The 20,450-nt window shown below is 45.1% G+C and overlaps 1 long non-coding RNA gene across 1 annotated transcript in view; it reads right to left on the reverse strand.

Annotated features, from left to right (window-relative positions):
- The window catches only part of LOC137517880 (uncharacterized), a 69,661-nt gene extending 49,599 nt beyond the window's left edge, over nt 1-20,062 (reverse strand). The window contains exons 1-2 of the long non-coding RNA XR_011020701.1: nt 19,946-20,062; nt 6,171-6,273 (exon numbers count right to left, since the gene is read on the reverse strand). This is a non-coding gene — a long non-coding RNA (uncharacterized lncRNA). The remainder of the gene's footprint in view (nt 1-6,170; nt 6,274-19,945) is intronic.
- Between the last annotated feature and the right edge of the window lie 388 nt (nt 20,063-20,450).

The following is a 20,450-nucleotide window of genomic DNA, read 5'->3' on the forward strand; positions in this document are numbered from 1 at the left end:
AACTGTTGCTCCCCGGGGGCCTTACAGTGTCTTTGCAGAGTAGCGTCTCACCAGTCCCGGTGGGCACGTTCCTCTTTCAGTCTGTGGGGCTGTGCTCCTCGTCTTCATCCCCCTCAGGAGCCCCTCTCCTCTGTGACCCGCCATATGTTACTACATAATAATAAAATGATCCAGGTCACAGGGGGACATTTATCAAGAGTGTCTGAGACAAAATATTAGTAGGTTTTTAGAAATTTGTGCAGAACTGTCTCAGACATCTTAAGAAATCACTAAATATTGCAGATTCATTCTTAAACTGTTGCAAAATAGGAGGTGCTAGGAAAGTCTCTCAGGCAGTGCAATGTGTGAGGGGAATTGCTGTTGCTGAGGTAACAATACATCTGCTGTCAGCAGGCTCTGAGGAGGAATTCAGCAGGGGGGAGGAGCACCTCACAAACCATGCCTAGCCTGCACTATCTGTAGAACTGCTATTAAGCACTTCTTATTCTGTGACAGTATAGAGATGGATTTGCACTTTTCTTAACTGTAGTGCAGCTCTAGAAATTCATGTTTTAACAGGAAGTAATGTCAAGCCCTTGCAGATCGGAGACCTCCAGTGGTGAATGGAGGTAATTATAGCTGCCACCGCCGCTGCTGCTGCCACTTACATAGATGCAGGAGGGGAGCGCAGATGGGAGAGCCCGAGGTGAGGGGGGGGGGACTGTCTCCCCTCCCCACTGATGTGCAAAGCTTTCCCCTCATGCTGTGACCCCTCCTGCTCCCCCCAAAACAGCCATGAGCGGGCCCCAGGGGGGAGGGGGGCCCGCTCAAATTCTTGCAGGGGGGCCGGGGACTTCTAGTTACGCCCCTGCTGGGGGACAATTATTGGGGTGATGTGAAGAGGAGGAGCAGGCAGTAGGCAATGCCGATCTCCCTCCGTTTTGTGTGCCAGAATAGCCTGTGTAGAGGGAGATCCGTTTTTTGCACTGCTCTCTACTACCCCTCCGTGTATCCAGGAGCGATCGGGCTTCGTGAAGATCCTGCAAATCCGGACCCTGCGTTCAGTTTTTCAGCACGGATCCCCCGGGTCGTCTGCAGATCCGTTTTTGAACAGGGTGAAGACGGCCTCTATTTTTAACATTGTTATCCGTGGCCCCAAAACGGAGCCACAGATACGTTTTTTAAAACAAGAGTGAACTGGCCCTTACAAAAAGAGTTCTCTCAGGGGGCCCACAGGGGCCCAATTGAAGTTACAACTGGTCCTGAGTAGACGGAAGCCTCTGGATGATCAAAAGGTTTCTCTTAAGGTGGCCCCACACGATACAATAAAATGATCCGATTTTTCGGCAACTCAATAAAAAGGATCGGATCTCCCGAAAAAATCGAAAGCTTTTTTTTTATAGTCGACTGAAAAATCCGATCGGATTTCCCGTTTTCTTCGATTTTTATCGATCCGGAATGCCAAATATTTTTCCTAAATCTTTCTAAAGATTGTATGGTGTGTGTTAGATTGTCAATTTATGAATATACACACCCTAGCAATTTTGTCAGAGTTTCCAATCATTTTTATCATAATTGGGGAAAAATTGAACATGTGTGTGTGGTACATTGGTCATATTTTTGAAATGTTACAATCAGTCGGAAAAATTGATTACAATTCTTAAATTGAAGAGAGTTTTAAAAAATTGTATGGTGTGTGGCCACCTTTATCCTCGTCCAACCAACTACTGATTGCCCTCCCGGTCTTCTACTTCATAGCCATACTCCCATTGTGTATGACCGCGGCAGCAGTGCGCAGGCAGTACAACCCGTGTCTGCCCAGGTGCACAAAGACACTCATACATAGGGGAAAAAGCCGTACATGAGCAGCTCTGAGCCGCTGCGCAGATGTGAGCCTTGTGCATGGACCCACAATGTGAGGGGATTTTTTTATGATTTTGAATTGTTGCAATAACGTGTACGCCCCTGTGTATGAACTAAGCCTTGACTCCTGCATGTATGTTTTTTGGATGATGGTCACTGTCACACCAATATTGAGCACAGGGTGTCTGCAGGCTTCGCAGTGTGCAGGAGTGCTATAGAGAGTGCTGAGTACATACTGTTTGGCTAGGTGCTCACATAACATAACATAAAATGCTGCGTTTTATGTCATGTTTTATTTTATGTTGTGTGTGTTTTTTGGGAGCTTTTTACTGCATTTTTAGTGCGTTTACGCTTGCATTTTTTTTTTTTTTACCGCCGATGAGTTTTTTTATTGTTTTGCATGCATTTTAATGCATTTGTGTTTCCCATATTCAAAACACATATGCGTTTTGTATGCGCTTTTCTTTAGCGTTTTATGTAAATCGCTAGGAAGTGAAAAAACATCATAAAAATATTTTTCTAACCAAAAACGCATAGAAAAACGCATAGAAAAAGCATGGAAAACGCATACCATTGCGTTCCCATTGACTTTCATTATGTGCGATTTTGAAGATTATGCGACAAAACCAGTGTTTTTGAAAACACAAAAATGCATATGCGTTTTTTTATATGCGTTCTTTCCTGCGGCTTATAGACTTCCAACAGCGGAAAAAATGCAGCGGTTTCCGCAACGCTAGGATTTCTGCTATGTGTGCACCTTCCATGGTGGATTGGAAAACCTCTGGCTGCTGATTGATTATTACAGGATACCAGAGCTGTATGAAGCTATAGAAATGGTGGGGAGCAGGCATATACTGTCACCTGTCCTGACACCCACTGCTCCCCCAATTCTCCTCTCTGCCCCCTGTAGCTCACCTAAAAGCCTCTTTTAGGTCACTGTAGTTTGGCTTTACTGCGCAGGCGCTGACCAGGCTGCGCGCTTTTTACAGCGTGCGCCCATGGCCGGGAGCGCACTGCACATGATGTCACGATGACATCATGTGCATGCGCAGTGCACTCCCAGCTACAAGCCCACGCTGTAAGAAGCACGCAGCCTGGTCAGCGCCTACGCAGTACAGACCGACTCCAGCGACCCAAAAAAAGGGGCTTTTAGATAAGTTACAGGAGGCTTTATTCAGCTCTGGTATCCTTTGGGACATCTGCACTTATATTGCATCTACATAATAATAGGTAAACTCACTTTTGCAATTTCGCAAACTGAACGTGAATTTTAATACTGTAAGTGGGAACCCTGCAGGGCCGGTTCCAGGCTTTTTGTTGCCTGAGGCAAACTTTTGAGGATGCCCCCCCCCTCCCCCACCCCAAATTGGAATGAACGCACAGCACCCGACAATTTGCACCGTACGTTATAGCTGCGGTGAGGCCCCCCAAAACACACTCAGTATAGATACGTAGCCAGGTATAGGTGCCCCCAGTATAGGTAGCTAGGTACAGTTGCCCCCAGTATAGGCTAGCCAGGTAGAGTTGCACACAGTATAGGTAGCCAGGTATAGGTGCCCCCAGTATAGGTAGCTAGGTACAGTTGCCCCCAGTATAGGCTAGCCAGGTAGAGTTGCACACAGTATAGGTAGCCAGGTATAGGTGCCCCCAGTATTGGTAGCTAGGTACAGTTGCCCCCAGTATAGGCTAGCCAGGTAGAGTTGCACGCAGTATAGGTAGCCAGGTATAGGTGCCCCCAGTATTGGTAGCTAGGTACAGTTGCCCCCAGTATAGGCTAGCCAGGTAGAGTTGCACGCAGTATAGGTAGCCAGGTATAGGTGCCCCCAGTATTGGAAGCTAGGTACAGTTGCCCCCAGTATAGGCTAGCCAGGTAGAGTTGCACACAGTATAGGTAGCCAGGTATAGGTGCCCCCAGTATAGGTAGCTAGGTACAGTTGCCCCTAGTATAGGCTAGCCAGGTACAGTTGCACACAGTATAGGTAGCCAAGTATAGGTGCCCCCAGTATTGGTAGCTAGGTACAGTTGCCCCCAGTATAGGTAGCCAGGTAGAGTTGCACACAGTATAGGTAGCCAGGTATAGGTGCCCCCAGTATTGGTAGCTAGGTACAGTTGCACACAGTATAGGCTAGCCAGGTAGAGTTGCACACAGTATAGGTAGCCAGGTATAGGTGCCCCCAGTATTGGTAGCTAGGTACAGTTGCCCCCAGTATAGGCTAGCCAGGTAGAGTTGCACGCAGTATAGGTAGCCAGGTATAGGTGCCCCCAGTATTGGTAGCTAGGTACAGTTGCCCCCAGTATAGGCTAGCCAGGTAGAGTTGCACACAGTATAGGTAGCCAGGTATAGGTGCCCCCAGTATAGGTAGCTAGGTACAGTTGACCGCAGTATAGGCTAGCCAGGTACAGTTGCACACAGTATAGGTAGCCAGGTATAGGTGCCCCCAGTATTGGTAGCTAGGTACAGTTGACCCCAGTATAGGCTAGCCAGGTAGAGTTGCACACAGTATAGGTAGCCAGGTATAGGTGCCCCCAGTATAGGTTAGCCAGGTACAGTTGCCCCCAGTATAGGTTAGCCAGGTACAGTTGCCCCTAGTGTAGGTTAGCCAGGTACAGTTGCCCCCAGTATAGGTTGGCCAGGCACTCTCTTCACTTCCTGTTTCTGCCTGGTGCTGCCCCCAGACTTCTGCCCCCTGAGGAAGTTGCCTCACTTGGCAGACTGGGCCTGAGTATAGGGCATCATGAGCGGACCGGGCCTGTATATAATTTAATAACATTACATACAACATACAAAAGTGATTTGTACAGAAAATGGAGTTACACATAGTGATGATCGTAATGTACTAATTTCGCTTATGCAAAATTTCATGTAAAATTTAATTAGAACTTCAAAATAGAATTGATTTTGCATAGTCCATTTGTAATTTTGGCATGTTACGCTAAATTACAAATGTGGCAATCATAAATTATTTTTTTAATGTAAATTGTAAAAAAAAATTTAATGTCGAAATGTTTATGGGGGTACTATACCAGCTGCATGGGTGACCCAACGCTTCCCATTTTCTTACAATGTATAAAATAAAAGTATCCTGATATGTAATGGAACTTAGTGTATATTAAAGTGTACCGCAGAAAATTTTAATTTCACCGAGATTAAAAGCCAATTTTTAAAAAAATTTCTTAAAATTTCTTAAAACAACTACAGGTAGCCCCCGACTTACGAACGCCCGACGTACGAACGACCCGCCGATACGAACAGTATGGATTTTGTGTTTCCATGGGAACAATCCCCCCCCCCAACATTTTTCAAATTGGACTTTTTGAGAAAATCTATTTTAAAAATTAAAAAAAAATGGCTTTTAAACTTGTATAAGCAGGTACAGAGGGCAGAGGTGACACAGAGGGGGACACTGGAGGCACAGAGGAGGTACAGGGGACAGAGATGGCACAGTGTTCCGACTTAAGAACAGATTCAGATTAAAGGGAACCAGAGACGAACGTTCTCTAAAAAATGAAAAAAAGAGGTTATACATACCTGGGGCTTCCTCCAGCCCCATAAGCCTGGATCGCTCTCACGCCGCCGTCCTCGGCTGCCTCTGTCCGCCAGTACCGGGTCCCGTCACTTCCGACGGACGTGGCCAGTTTTCTGCATGCGCAGGGGCTCCCTCCGGCTCTGTACACATGCGCCTGCGCAGTACGGAGGGAGCGCACTGCACTTGCTTCGACTGGCCGAAAAGTCGGGACCCGGTACCGGCGGACAGAGGCAGCAGAGGACGGCGGCGTGGGAGCGATCCAGGCTTATGGGGCTTGAGGAAGCCCCAGGTATGTATAACATCTTTTTCTCGTGATCTCTGGTTCTCTTTAAGAACGAACCTACAGTCCCTATCTTGTTCGTTAACCGGGGACTACCTGTACAGTCTTTTTGAAAAAAAAAAATTCCCAAGGAATTATATCTTGCATTTATTAAGTAATTATGCATAATCGTGAAATTATGAAACTTTACTGTTACCTGCAAAATTAATGACAAAAATTTGCCGGCAATTTTGTATTACAATTTTGCATCATAATTACAAATTTTGATGTCAAGCTCTTAACAGGTTAATACTTATAAGCAGCCAAACGGACATGTCCAAAACAATCATTTTGAACTCCCACCCTACCAAACCCCAGCGTTAGCTTTTAACCGTTAATATATGAAGTAGCGCTGGATTTTTACATTTCAGCTGGGTCAGATCTATGGAAACAGGCCAGGATTTTAGTGTATCCAAGAAAAAAATACTGAAAAGAAGTTAAGTAAATGCTTTTTAGAAATCAATGGGAAAGTATTGATTTACCTTGCTGCAATTTAAATCTGATGAGTCAGCTGTAGTGGCTTCCCTTTGTCTGGGGAACAGATACCGTCTGTACATCAGAGGACCAATCACAGTGACGGAATACCTGGTAACCGAAAAATGTTATCATCAAAATAAATAAATATAGAGGACCTACCCTGATTCTCCCAAATTAAGACATCTTCAAAAGGAAACCCTCGCAGGTATGTCTAGTATGCTCGAAATGTAAGCCCTACCCCAAAAGTAAGCCCTACTGGCAGTAAGGGTAAAAAGCATAGCAACTTGCATAGCAAGTAACTAGGGTTTATATATTTTAGAGACTGCTCTGTTTCATAGTTTAAAATGCAGGGTGTAGATTGCAAATAGAACTGCAAATATTATATTAAAATAATGCAATCCGATTTGTACAATAAAAAACATACCAACCGAGTCACTGTGATCTCCTGGACCCTTGCCGTTTCCGCCACTTCCCGCCGTGATCCTGGCTTTTAATCGCCAGTTTTAGGCAGTGTTTACAAACAAAAAACATGACTGCTAACCAGGAAGTGATGTATGTGTGTATATATATATATATATATATATATACACATATATATCATGCTACAGTATACTACAAGTCTTTAGTACATAGTGAATTTTCTGCACTCCAGTCAGGCATTATCAGTTTCTCAGCATGGCAGCTCCCTCTCCCCTCAGACAAGCTGAAACTGAGAGTAGAGACCTGTCTGTGAGGGATAAACAAAGCACACACACAGAGCCTACAGGGGGCGTGGAGGGGACGTGCATAACTTCTCCCTATCACAGCAGAGGCAGTGCAATCCTCTCTGGGTCGTCAAAGCTTGACAAAGAAAAGAAGATTAGATATACTAGCCGACCCGCGGTGTAGTATACGCTGCATAAGGGGGTAGTGGGCAGGAAGGTCGGACCCCCCCTCCCTCACCTGGGTCCCCCATGTGCGCTCCCCCTCCAGCTTAATTTCACAGCGAGAAGGGGGTTCAGACCCCCCCTTCCTCACCTGCGCTCCCCCTCTAGCTTAAGTTCAGCAGCAGCCACCGCTAATAGTAAGAGGCAGCGGGCGGGGATGACTCACCGCGTTCCAGCGTGCATTCCACTGTCGTCACTTCCTGCAATGCCGCCCACTGTATTGTAGGAAGTGACGACAGTGGAACGCATGGTGTAACGCGGAAGAGATGAGTCATCCCCGCCCATTGCCTCTTACTAATAGCGGCGGCTGCTGCTGAACTTAAGCTACAGACTAACCATGCTGGCTCATGGTGAGCCAGAACTCATTGGAGTGTGTGAGGGGCTACAATGGTCCTAATAGCTCCCTTACTAAAATGCTATGGAAAACAAAAGTTTGCTTTCTTAGAACAGAAAGAATTTGCGATAATTCAGGTTGGAGTGAGCTTAAGATGTCTCCCAGTGCATCACTGCTGAATATATGCAAATTAACCATTGTTGCCCTTAGAAGCTAAACACACCTACAGAACCGCTGGAATGCAGTGTTTAGCTTCTAAGGACAACAATGGTTAATTTGCATATATTCAGCAGTTATGCACTGGGAGACATCTCAAGCTCACGCCAACCTGAATTATCGCAAATTCTTTCTGTTCCAAGAAAGCAAACTTTTGTTTTCCATAGAACTTAAGCTAGAAGAGGAGCGCAGGTGGGGGACCCAGGTGAGGGAGGGGGGGTCCGACCCTCCTCCCCGCATCTGTGCCCAATATCCCCTTTCTGCCTGCTACCCCATCCAGCTCGGCGGAAAGTGTAGGACCGCCCCTGGGGGCAGGGTGCTACTTCTTCTTCTTGCTTGGACCGGCCCCTTCTCCTTGCTTGGACCGGCCCTGGGGGAAGGGCGCTACTTCTTCTTCTTGCTTGAAGGTTGAGGCACTTAGCCTATTATATATATAGATTACAGAGACAGTGCAACTAGAAAAGGCTGCAGTAATCCAAACCACATTAGAACAGGTAGAGGAACTTTAAGGATAGAATAAATAAGGCTGAAAATTTTGTTACAGAGTCTCTTTTTAAAAAAAGCTATATAACCGAAAATAAGAATATGAGACTCTTTTCTTTGGTACTAATGTTCTATTCCTTATCCCTACTGCAAATTCTTTCTGTTTTAAGAAAGCAAACTTTTGTTTTTCTTAAAGGGACACTTAAGTCAAACAAAAAAAAATGAGTTTTATTCACCTGGGGCTTCAAATAGCCCCCTGCAGCTGTCCGGTGCCCTCGCCGTCTCGCCCTCGCCGTCTCCCTCCGATCCTCCTGGCCCCGCCGGCAGCCACTTCCTGTTTTGGTGACAGGAGCTGACAGGCTGGGGACGCGAGTGATTCTTCGCGTTTCCAGACACATTAGCACCCTCTATGCTGCTATTAGAGATGCTCGGAAAATTCCACGGAATTCCGTGATTCCGGCCAGAATTAGGTTAATTCCGATTCCGTTAGTCAAATCGGAATTCCTATCTCTCTCTCCCTCTCTCTCTCTCTCTCTCTCTCTGATTTGAACCCAGGACCTAGTGTGTAGTAGGTATCTGTCTTAACCTCTAGACCATGACCCACACTACATGCTAAAGCTGGCGGTAGCATAAACCATACTTCCATTATGATCAATTCGATAGAAAAAGTAGCATGATTAAGGATTTGTACTTTTTGAAAAGCATGCTTATATACCATGGCTGGGATTTGAACCCAGGACCTAGTGTGTAGTAGGTATCTGTCTTACCCTCTAGACCAGGGGTCCCCAAACGTTTTGGGTTGAGGGCCGGGTCAACATACTTCAGACCGCTGGTGGGCCGGAGTAAACATAAAATGATGTAGAAGTCTTTGCGGACCAGACAGTGAAGCATACCCAGGTGACAATCTGCAAGCCAATTGGACAGCAGTGTCACCTGATGTGGAATTTGATTGGAAACCAGCAAAATTTCTGCTTTCTGGCTTCTATGTGGATGGGGGGTGCTGCACTGCTATTCCATATGTGGACCACCAATAATGAAAGATGTAGCTGACTGCATTTATAAGCAATACATTTTCTGTGTGGGGGGCCGGTAAGAAAGCCTTAGGGGGCCACATTCGGCCCGCGGGCCTTAGTTTGAGGACCACTGCTCTAGACCATCAACCACACTCAGGGCCAGGCTTTAGCATGTAGTGTGGTCAGAGGTGGGACAAGGTCCTTCAGCACCCAAGGCTGAGACAGCAAAGTGCGCCCCCCCATCCCTCCCACCCCAGCTGTCACACACTGATTGCTATTACACTAAGAGGTGCCCCAGGGCCCCCCCCCACCCCCAACACCTTAATCTCTACTTATCTGGCTTGCAGTCGCTGCCATGTATCACCTTTTCTTATTTCTTTCTGCTTCAAACACAATTGGGAATGACAGCTGAATGAATTGTGCACCCCCTCCTACACTGCGCCCTGAGGCTGCAGCCTCTCCAGCCTCAGCCTTACTAGTGGGTAAGACAGATACCTACTACCATGCAGTGTGGTTCATGGTCTAGAGGGTAAGACAGATACCTACTACACACTAGGTCCTGGGTTCAAATCCCAGCTATGGTATATAAGCATGCTTTTCAAAAAGTACAAATCCTTAATCATGCTACTTTTTCTATCGAATTGATCGTAATGGAAGTATGGTTTATGCTACCGCCAGCTTTAGCATGTAGTGTGGGTCATGGTCTAGAGGTTAAGACAGATACCTACTACACACTAGGTTCTGGGTTCAAATCCCAGCTATGGTATATAAGCTGTTTTGAAAATCTGCAATTCCCTACTGGATGGATGGATGGATGGGAGGAGGAGGAGAGAGAGAGATAGATATTTTTCCGACGGAATTCCGTATAAGTCGGAATTCCGCGGAACTGCCCCAGTATACCGTCGGAATGGAACGGTAACGGAATTTCTATATGACGGAATGCGGAATTGTGCCGGAAACGGAAATGGGCTATTCCGACCATGCCTGGCTGCTATATGATATATGCTATAGCAGCATAGATGGCGCTATTGTGGCCAGGAACGCGAAGAATCACTCGCGTCCCCAGCCTGTCAGCTCCTGTCACCGAAACAGGAAGTGGCTGCCGGCGGGGCCAGGAGGATCGGAGGGAGACGGCAAGGGCACCGGACAGCTGCAGGGGGCTATTGGAAGCCCCAGGTGAGTAAAACTCATTTATTTTTTTTTTACTTAAGTGTCTCTTAGTAAGGGGGCTTTTAGGACCATTGTAGTCCCTTACACACTCCAATGAGTTCTGGGTCACTATGAGCTTGCTGGGTAGTCTGTACCTCTCGGTGTTACAAGCCCTACTGCGTAGAGCCAAATTAATCCATGCCATGCACTGATGAGGATTAAACAATCCAAAACAGTCTGTATGCATGTTGGATTATTATGGCTCTGTACAAATTAACAAGCTGACACATCATTGCATTCCAGCGGTTCTGGAGGTGTGTTTAGCTTCTAAGGCCCCATACACACATCAGACCATAGTCTTTTGAAAATGAAAGATCACAGACCAATCTTACCACCCTTCATGTAGTATGAGAGCCATACCTACACAGTCTATTCTATGGAGCTGAACTCCACATCAGAAAAAAATCTTTGCAAGATGCTGCACACACAGATGCTGTACAGACACAAAAGATCAGTATCTGCAAAAGATCTGTTCCTGCCAAAAATCCATTCCTGCAAATTGCAATGATAGTCTATGAGATCTGCAGATCATCATACACACATGATTTAACTGACATTCATCTGCAGATCAGATCCACCAGGATAGATTTTCAGATCTGCAGATGATTGCTTGATCTGCAGATGAATGTCAGTTAAATCATGTGTGTATGATGATCTGCAGATCTCATAAGCTGAGTACACACGTACGATAACGATCGTTCAAAAACGAACGATAACGACAATTGGACCGATAATCGTGCGCTCCAAATTTTCCAACGATCGTTTCTTGGGACGATAACTAAAGATAATTGTTCAATCGTTGCAGTGTGTACAAAGATCGTCCGATAACGCATGTTCTTATTGCCTGTCATAACGTCACTTCCGTTTGCGCACGCATTTTTTAATCGTTGGTCGTTCAGTACTTTACACTTATATCGTTCACGTGTGTACACAATCGTTCATTACGAACGATCTTTTCCGTCTAATTTGAATATCGTGTAAACGTCACGAATCGTTCGTAACGAACGATCTTTATCGGACGTGTATACGAACCTATAGACTATCATTGCAATTTGCAGGAATGGATTTTTGGCAGGAACAGATCTTTTGCAGATACTGATCTTTTGTGTCTGTGCAGCATCTGTGTGTGCAGCATCTTGCAAAGATTTCTTTCTGATGGTGAGTTCAGCTCCATAGAATAGACTGTGTAGAGTATGGCTCTCATACTACATGAAGGGTGGTAAGATTGGTCTGTGATCTTTCATTTTCCAAAGACTATAGTCTGATGTGTGTATGAGCCTTAAGGGTAACAATGGTTAATTTGCATATATTCAGCAGTAATGCACTGGGAGACATCTCAAGCTCACTCCAACCTGAATTATTGCAAATTCTTTCTGTTTTATAGAAAGCAAACTTTTGTTTTTTTTTTATCCCTACTACACATACAATTCGTTATATCACAAGTTTATTTTTGGCTTTAGTGTCACTTTAACAGATTGTGTTTTTCTACACAAAACTCACATTTCTTTTTGAAAGAACGATATTACTAATGCTTGTTATTGACCAAGTTGATATCTCTCCCTAGCAACTCCCCCCCCCCCCCCCCCCTCCCTCGACAATTTCTAGGAATCAGATTTATACTGTGTAACGTGTTCTGGTAAATAAAAGCAGGTGAGAGTGATTTATGATCCTGTGACTTGTGTTGTGTGTGTACAGAGCTGAGGCTAATGCGTGGCTGCAATCTGCCAGATCAGCGGCGACAGTTAAACGTGTGGGTGTGAAAAACGGATTTTGATAGGAACAAAAGTTTATGCCAATAATTCAAATCGTATAAATCCGTGTAACATCTGCCGCAGAGCGAGAGGTCAGCGGTGACAATATAACCCGGCCTGATAAACGGCGAGGCAGCTTTATTTATATAAAGCGTTACTATCAGAACATCGAGTGGCTCCATAAACTTTTTTATGAGTGTAATGAGGATTAGCTGTTTCCTGTCCGTGGGGTTGGCACACCGGCTACAGGGTTTGTTTAGAGAATAACTATTGAACGTAGCAATAATCAGACAAATATGGATGGTGTGGACAGATTATTTTTGTTTATATAGCAGTGACATCTTCTGCAGCACTTTACAGAGTACATAGTCATGTCACTGACTGTCCTCAGAGGAGCTCACAATCTAATCCTACCGTAGTCATAGTCTAATGCCCTACCATATTATTATTATGTATTTATATAGCCCTGACATCTTCTGCAGCACTTTACAGAGTACATAGTCATGTCACTGACTGTCCTCAGAGGAGCTCACAATCTAATCCTATCATAGTCATAGTGTAATGTCCTACCATATTATTATTATGTATTTATATAGCCCTGACATCTTCTGCAGCACTTTACAGAGTACATAGTCATGTCACTGACTGTCCTCAGAGGAGCTCACAATCTAATCCTATCATAGTCATAGTGTAATGTCCTACCGTATTATTGTTATGTATTTATATAGCCCTGACATCTTCTGCAGCACTTTACAGAGTCATGTCACTGACTGTCCTCAGAGGAGCTCACAATCTAACCCTACCATAGTCATAGTCTAATGTCCTATCATATTATTATTATGTATTTATATAGCCCTGAGATCTTCTGCAGCCCTTTACAGAGTACATAGTGATGTCACTGACTGTCCTCAGAGAAGCTCACGATCTAATCCCTTCCGTAGTTATAGCCTAATGTCCTACCATATTATTATTATGTATTTATATAGCCCTGACATCTTCTGCAGCACATTACAGAGTACATAGTCATGTCACTGACTGTCCTCAGAGAAGCTCACGATCTAATCCCTTCCGTAGTTATAGCCTAATGTCCTACCATATTATTATTATGTATTTATATAGCCCTGACATCTTCTGCAGCACATTACAGAGTACATAGTCATGTCACTGACTGTTCTCAGAGGAGCTCACAATCTAATCCCTACCATAGTCATAGTCTAATGCCCTACCATAGTATTAGTATGTATTTATATAGCACTGACATCTTCTGCAGCACTTTACAGAGTACATAGTCATGTCACTGACTGTCCTCAGAGGAGCTCACAATCTAATCCCTACCATAGTCATAGTCTAATGCCCTACCATAGTATTAGTATGTATTTATATAGCACTGACATCTTCTGCAGCACATTACAGAGTACATAGTCCGGTCACTGATTGTGACAGAGAGATCAGCAGGACTTCCAGGCAACTGGTATTGCTTAAAAGGATATAAATATGGCAGCCTGCATGTCCCTCTCACTTCAGGTTCCCTTTAACAAAATTCCAGTTGGCATTGGTAATATTTGTGGTATTTCAGGCCTCCTCTTCATTGTCGGTCCCATTGCAGGGAATTGACTGGCTGCACAATCTCCCCCCATTCGTCTCTCTCCACACACGGCATTAAAATTTCATTGTATGCAAATGAAAGTCCCCTCCGGAGGGCGCCGACGCCGCGCCTCGCTGTGTAAAACTGCCTTCTCTTATTTAATCTTGATCTCCGTGTACTTTTTGCGCAGAGCTCGGTGACTTTCATGCTCAGGGCTGCGTAAACCGTCTATTAAGCGAGCGCGCTCGGAACGCGGAGCAGAGGGGTCTCCTCTTGTATTATTCATGCCTTCGCTCGGCCGCTGTAAAATATCCTGGGACCGAGTCGTGTTCGCGTGACATCCCGACAAATGCAGATTTTTTTAATCGGAAAACTTGCTCTGTCCCGGCGTTGTCTCTCCGATGGCGGCCGGGGGTGTCGGGTGGCGACGCTCTCAAAGGCCTTGTATAAAAGAAGGAGCAGCGACAAACAAAACAGTAACATGGCCTTAAAGCGGATCTGAACACAGAACTTCCTCTCTGCTCTAAAAGATACACAACAGCATAATAACCTTGAGGTTGGGTTCACATATGAGATAGCGTTTTCCGCAGGTGCGTTTGTGTAATGGGTTTTTCATGCGTTTTGGGTTTCGCAGTTTCAGGTGCATTTTTTGTGTCTTTGTGTGCGTTTGCATGTTACCAATACGAATCGCGGTTGAGTTTATATGCGTTTTGCGTGCGTTTTAATGCGTTTGCGGTTCGCTAATGAAAAACGTATATGCGGTTTGTATGCTTTTTTTTCATTTATGCAAATCACTAGGAAAACAGGAAGCGGAAACGCAACGCATATGCGTCACCGTAGACTTTCATGATGTGCGTTTTTGGCAGCCCGCCTGCATATTATGCAATACTACAAGCGTTTGCAGAACGCTTACTGTAATATGTGCAACGCTGGTCCTTCTGCATCCCATTGACTAACGTTGCTGCATAAAACGCAGCTTTTCCCGCTCCGCAAGCGTTTATGCCATGTGTGCATCCAGCCTTAAAGAGACACTGAAGCGAAAAAAAATATATGATATAATGAATTGGTTGTGTACTATGAATAATTACTAGAAGATTAGCAGCAAAGAAAATATTCTCATATTTTTATTTTCAGGTATATAGTGTTTTTTCTAACATTGCATCATTCTATAATATGTGCAGATTACACAACACTCAGCATTCAAAATGAGTCTTTCAGAGCAGTCTGTGAACTAATGACCTCTCCTCTAGCAGAGGAAAAGTAAACAGTTCAATTACAGTTGAGATAATAAAAGTCAGATAACAGCCCTCTCCACGACTAACTTGGTCGGAGAGCTTAATGGCTTGTTTGCATAGAGATAACAACTGGAGTTTCTCAACTCTTCCTGTACTGGAAACAATTACACTGATGTATCTGATCTTAATGTTTTATTTCTTAGCTGTGCTACACATACAAATCATAATATCATCATTTTTTTTTCGCTTCAGTGTTCTTTAAAGAAAAACATTTCTGTGTAACAGCTGATACATATCCTGCAATAAAACTGAAATGTGCCTACTTCCAGCTTTCATGGAAGCAGACATAGGGTTAACATCCTGTGTTCACACATTAGCTGTTCTGTCGAGGCAGCAAGCTGACACAGCTGAGAGATCACATTACAACTTGTGATTAGTCACAGACGAGGGGAAATTAGACAGGCTAAACTCTCTAAATACACACAGAGTGCATTTCTCTGTGTTTTCCTTCTGTCCCGTGCAAGAGTTCAGGTCCACTTTAAGACGCCTGTGTTTATCCTTCGGATAAGGTTACGATGTCCTTTCTCATCTTTTTATGCCTTGTAAATGATTGAAGTGGGAGGCTGGGAGAGATCGGGCAATTTAGACCGAGGAGTGGAAGAGCTTTTATGGCCAAACTGGGGCGGCAGCTAAGAACCAGCTTTCCCCTGACTCAGCTTCTTCCACTCTTCCTAGTGCTTCTTCAATGTCACTTAACGGGATTTACAAGCTGGCGGTCATAATCGTAAAATAGGATTTAACCACTTAATGACAACCAGACTTATAAAAACGTTATGCTAGAACCTCTTAACGGCTCCAGGACGTTTTTATAAGTCAAGCAGCGCTGCTGCTGCTGTGTGCGTGCGCGCGTGCGCGCTCCCGCGTGTGCACGTGCATTCTTGTGAAAAAAAAACATAGAAAAAAATACACCTTTAATTCCAAATAATATATTGTCACTATACTTTGTACTAGGGACATCATTCAAATCTTGCGATAACCAGAACAAATAGGCAGATAAAATGTGTGGGTTTTATGCACAGTAGCAGTGTTTATATTAAAACTATAAGGGATGAAATTGGAGAAATAGAGTATTTTTTCATTTTTTTCTTGTTTTTCCCTTTAAAATGCATAGAAAATAAAGTAATTACTGAAAACAAATATCAACCCCAAAAAGCCTAATTGGTGGTGAAAAAAACAAGATATAGATCATTTCATTGTGATTAGTAGTGATTAAGCTATTGGCAGGGGCGCAACTAGACATCACTGGGCCCCCCTGCAAAACTTTGGATGCTCCCCTCGCTTTCTGCGCAGGTAAACTGAGAACCAATGTTATTCAATTGGTTAGTGCACACTTGAATGTGTTTTCCCCATGCAGATAACAAACAGACAGCAGTAAAGCACTGCATGCATTTTCTATTACAATGGGCTTGATTCACAAAAGAGTGCTAACTGTTAGCACGGCCGTTTTCGCGCGAATTTTCGCATTGCGGGCGATCGCGAATTTCCGTGCTAAACGATAACGTTTTCGCGTGCAAACGCGAATTTTCGCGTGAAAACGATATGGATTTCGCGGTAAAATTCACGTTTGTGCGTGAGCGCGCGCAATGCGAAAATTTGCGCGAAAACGGCCGTGCTAACAGTTAGCACTCTTTTGTGAATCAAGCCCATTAGCTTCTGTGATAAATGCGCATGTTTTCACACATACAGATGCACATAGAGTTTGATTCACTAAACTGTGCTAATTCACAGCACGGCTGAGGTAGTGTTTTTTTTCGTAATTGCGAATTGTCACGCGCAATCGCGATTGCAACCGAAAACGCAAGCAAACCGCTAGCATGGCTGTGGTATGAGTTAGCACAGTTTAGTGAATCAAGCCCATAGTGTGCAGAAAACGCATACAGAAAACCGACAGACGTGTCTGCTCCCAGCCTCAGCTTATTATACTCACTCTGTCCATCTTTGATGGAGCAGAACTGTCTCTGCTGACTTCTCCAGCATCCCTACAGTACAGACCACTTGGGGAGGGGTAGAGAGGTTGGGGGCTGTACACAAGAGTCTGCTTAACACTGAGTAGGGACTGTCTAGAAATCTTTGTCTTCAAAAATTTGTGATTCCTTATCAGTGGCTGAGCAGATGCAGTCATTAGAACATGTAGAGAGCAGAAAACTTTTTCTCTCAGTGCCCTAAATTGTCAGTCTCTCAGGACATGGAAATTAAACTTCTCCCCCCACGGGCCCCCTGTGACTTCTGGGCCCCCCTGCGGCTGCATTCCTTGCAGGGTCTATTGTTACGCCCCTGGCTATTGACAAATGAAAAGGATGAGCACTGAAAGGTGAAAACTGCTCAAGTGTTTGCTGTATTTGGTAACACTTGACAAAGGCCTAGTGCCGAAACGTTGTGTGCTTTTCTGCTGCTATGGAATAAAATTCTGCTATAATTGCACTAATCCAGGTTGAGACCCAGTCTTTCCTTCTCTGCTGGCATTAGGGTAAAAACCCCTTTGGGATGACGTGGTTAAAGCAAACCTGAAGCGAAGATAAACTTATGGTATAATGAATTGTATGTGTAGTACAGCTATGAAATAGAACATTAGTAGCAAAGAAAAGAGTCTCGTATTGTTTTCCAGTACAGGAAGCGTTAAAATACTTCAGTTGTTATCTTTGCAAAAGAGCTTCTCTGAGCTCTTCCACCCAACTTCAGTCGAATACTGTCCTGTTTTCTGAAGCAGTTAGGCTTTGCTCACATTTAAAAAATTTTAAGCGTTTATACCACCTACCTGCGCCACCCCCAACCACCCCCCCCCCCCGCGCGTGCGGTACGATTTTGTGCAGAGCGCTATTGCAGGCGCTTTTGCGGAGCGATTCAGTTTTTTCACTTCCTGACGTCAGTCAAGAAGTGAACTCTTTGACCCAGAAAATAATAAATACAATAAATTTATTCTTGAAAAAGCGAACGCAATCACCGGATTAAAAAAAAAACAATTTGTGAGCGTTTTGCGTTTTTTTCTATACCTTCCATTGTAGCAAAATCACCCCGAAAATGGTACATGCAGCGCTTTGCTGAACGGAAAGCAGATGAAACGTGCTGATATGAAAGGTCCCATAAGCATTCATTGCACAAGGTATTTTAGAGTGTTTTTCAAAGTCGTCGGCGCTCAAAAAAAGCGCCCTAGGTGTGAACAAGCCCTTAGGCCTTTATTTCCACGGGCAGTTGAACTGTGTGCTCAGCAAACAGTTACCAGGCAGCAGGGAGCAGTTACCAGGCAGCAGTGAGTAGTTGTGAGAGTTTGAGAGGCATTTCACTGCCTATCACCAGTCCATAGAAAAGAGGCCTTAGGGCCCATTCTCACTTGCTGATCGCAAAACACTAGCGATTTTGCTAGCGTTTTGGCTCTGGCGTTTTTTGGCGATTAATGTCAAAACAAATCACCATTCACACCTGGCGATTTTTTTAGCGATCGCGTTTTGCGCTTCTATAGCACTAAAATGCGATCGCCGGGAAATCGCCTGAAAATGGTGCAGGCTACGTGTTTGCGTTTACCGTTTTGGGGGCGATTTGCTGTGATTAGCGCAAATCGCCCAAATAAGAACGGGCCCATAGACTTTTATTACCCTAGCGCTTTGAAAAGCGCTATCGTTTGAGCGTTTTGCCGAAATCGCCGGCAAAACGCTCAAGTGTGAATGGGGCCTTAGAGCCTGTTTCCACTGATGTGGAAATGGGCCTAATCTGGGAGTTTCCCCACAAGCAAATCGTGAGGGGAAACCATAGGGGATAATGCTGCCGCCGCCCGAATCATTTGCCTTAGCAATTCGGCCGACATTGCAGCATTTTTTCGTGCGGGGAGCTCGGCTTCCGGGATTCAGCTGCATCCTCGCACAGGAAGAAAGTGATGCCGCACGTCTCACAGGACACATGGCGGCCAGTGGAAGCGAGTCCTCCATTTTGAAAATGGCCATTACCCATAACAGCTTTTTGGTCAGCACACAGTTAAACTGTAACATCGCCCATTTGAGCCATAGGGAAACATGGACATTACCTGGTACATCAATTTTCCTCTCAGCTACAACTGACAGCAACTGATATTTTACTGACAGCAACTGATATATTTCAGATCTGACAAAATATTGTCAGAACTGGAAGGGATTATTGTCAGAAGAAAATGGTGAGCTTCTGAGAGGAACTGATGGCAAGGTAACTATGTAATGTTCATTTGAAGTTACCTCATGTGTTTATTTTAAATATTTTTACTCAGTACAGGTTCTCTTTAACCTCCTGAGCGGTATGGACGAGCTCAGCTCGTCCATCACCGCCGGAGGCTGCCGCTCAGGCCCTGGTGGGCCGATTTTCCTCAAATAAAAAGCAGCACACGCAGCCAGCACTCTGCCAGCCGCGTGTGCTGCCTGATCGCCACCGCTCTGCGGCGATCCGCCGCGAGCAGCGGCGAAAGAGGGTCCCCCCAGCCGCCCGAGCCCTGCGCAGCCGGACCAATCAGTTCCGGCCAGCGCTAAGGGCTGGATCGGAGGCGGCTGACGTCAGGACGTCAGCTGACGTCCATGATGTCACACCGCTCGTCGCCATGGTGACGAGGAAAGCCAAACAAGGAAGGCTGCTCATTGCGGCCTTCCTTGTTTATTCTGGGCGCCGGAGGCGATCGGAAGAACGCCTCCGGAGCGCCCTCTAGTAAGCTTTCATGCAGCCAACTTTCAGTTGGCTGCATGAAATCGTTTTTTTTAATTAAAAAAAAACCCTCCCGCAGCCTCCCTGGCGATCTCAATAGAACACCGGGGAGGTTAAAGAGAACCCAAAGTGGTTTTTAGTAAGGATAATACGACACAGTGGCATGTTCTCTGCACAATGACACGCCTCTGTGTCTTTCTGGTGCCGCTGCCAGGCCCCCCCGGGCTCTGGTGCCGCTGCGAGGCCCCCCCGGGCTCTGCTGTCCCCCCGATAAATAGCTCCAGGCTAGCGACAATCTGCTTGTCTGTTTACCTGCAGCTTGTCAATCAGTTTCCCCACATTGCCTCCGCCTCCTCCTCCATTCCATGCCGCTCCCCTCCTCCGCTAGCTTCCTAGGGTACTTCCCAGGAAGTACTCCCTACTCACTTGCACGCTATTTTGTCAGTTAGACATTGCAACTGCTGTTCAGGAAATGCCTTGCCATGTCAGTGGCTGTAACAGGCATGCCTCTACAAGACACGGATACTACAGAGTATTCCAAAGTCTCGTCATTGGCCTAAAACGTCTGTAGTATTCCGATTACCATGGTAAAATTCTGCCATTTCTAATTGGTTCAATGCTTCCAAGTCAACTCGGAAGTATTTGGCCAATCAGAGAATGCAAAACATGACAAAAAAAAAGACTCCTGTGGAATCGACAATTGGAAATCCGCAGAATCCGTAATCTGCATTTGCAGAAATCGTAAATTCCGCAAAATGAGAAATCAGCATTTCCGACTATCCCTATTTGATAGGTCAGAATGGAATAATACCGTGAA

This window comes from Hyperolius riggenbachi, chromosome 5, assembly GCF_040937935.1.
Source record: "Hyperolius riggenbachi isolate aHypRig1 chromosome 5, aHypRig1.pri, whole genome shotgun sequence".
Classification (NCBI taxonomy): domain Eukaryota; kingdom Metazoa; phylum Chordata; class Amphibia; order Anura; family Hyperoliidae; genus Hyperolius; species Hyperolius riggenbachi.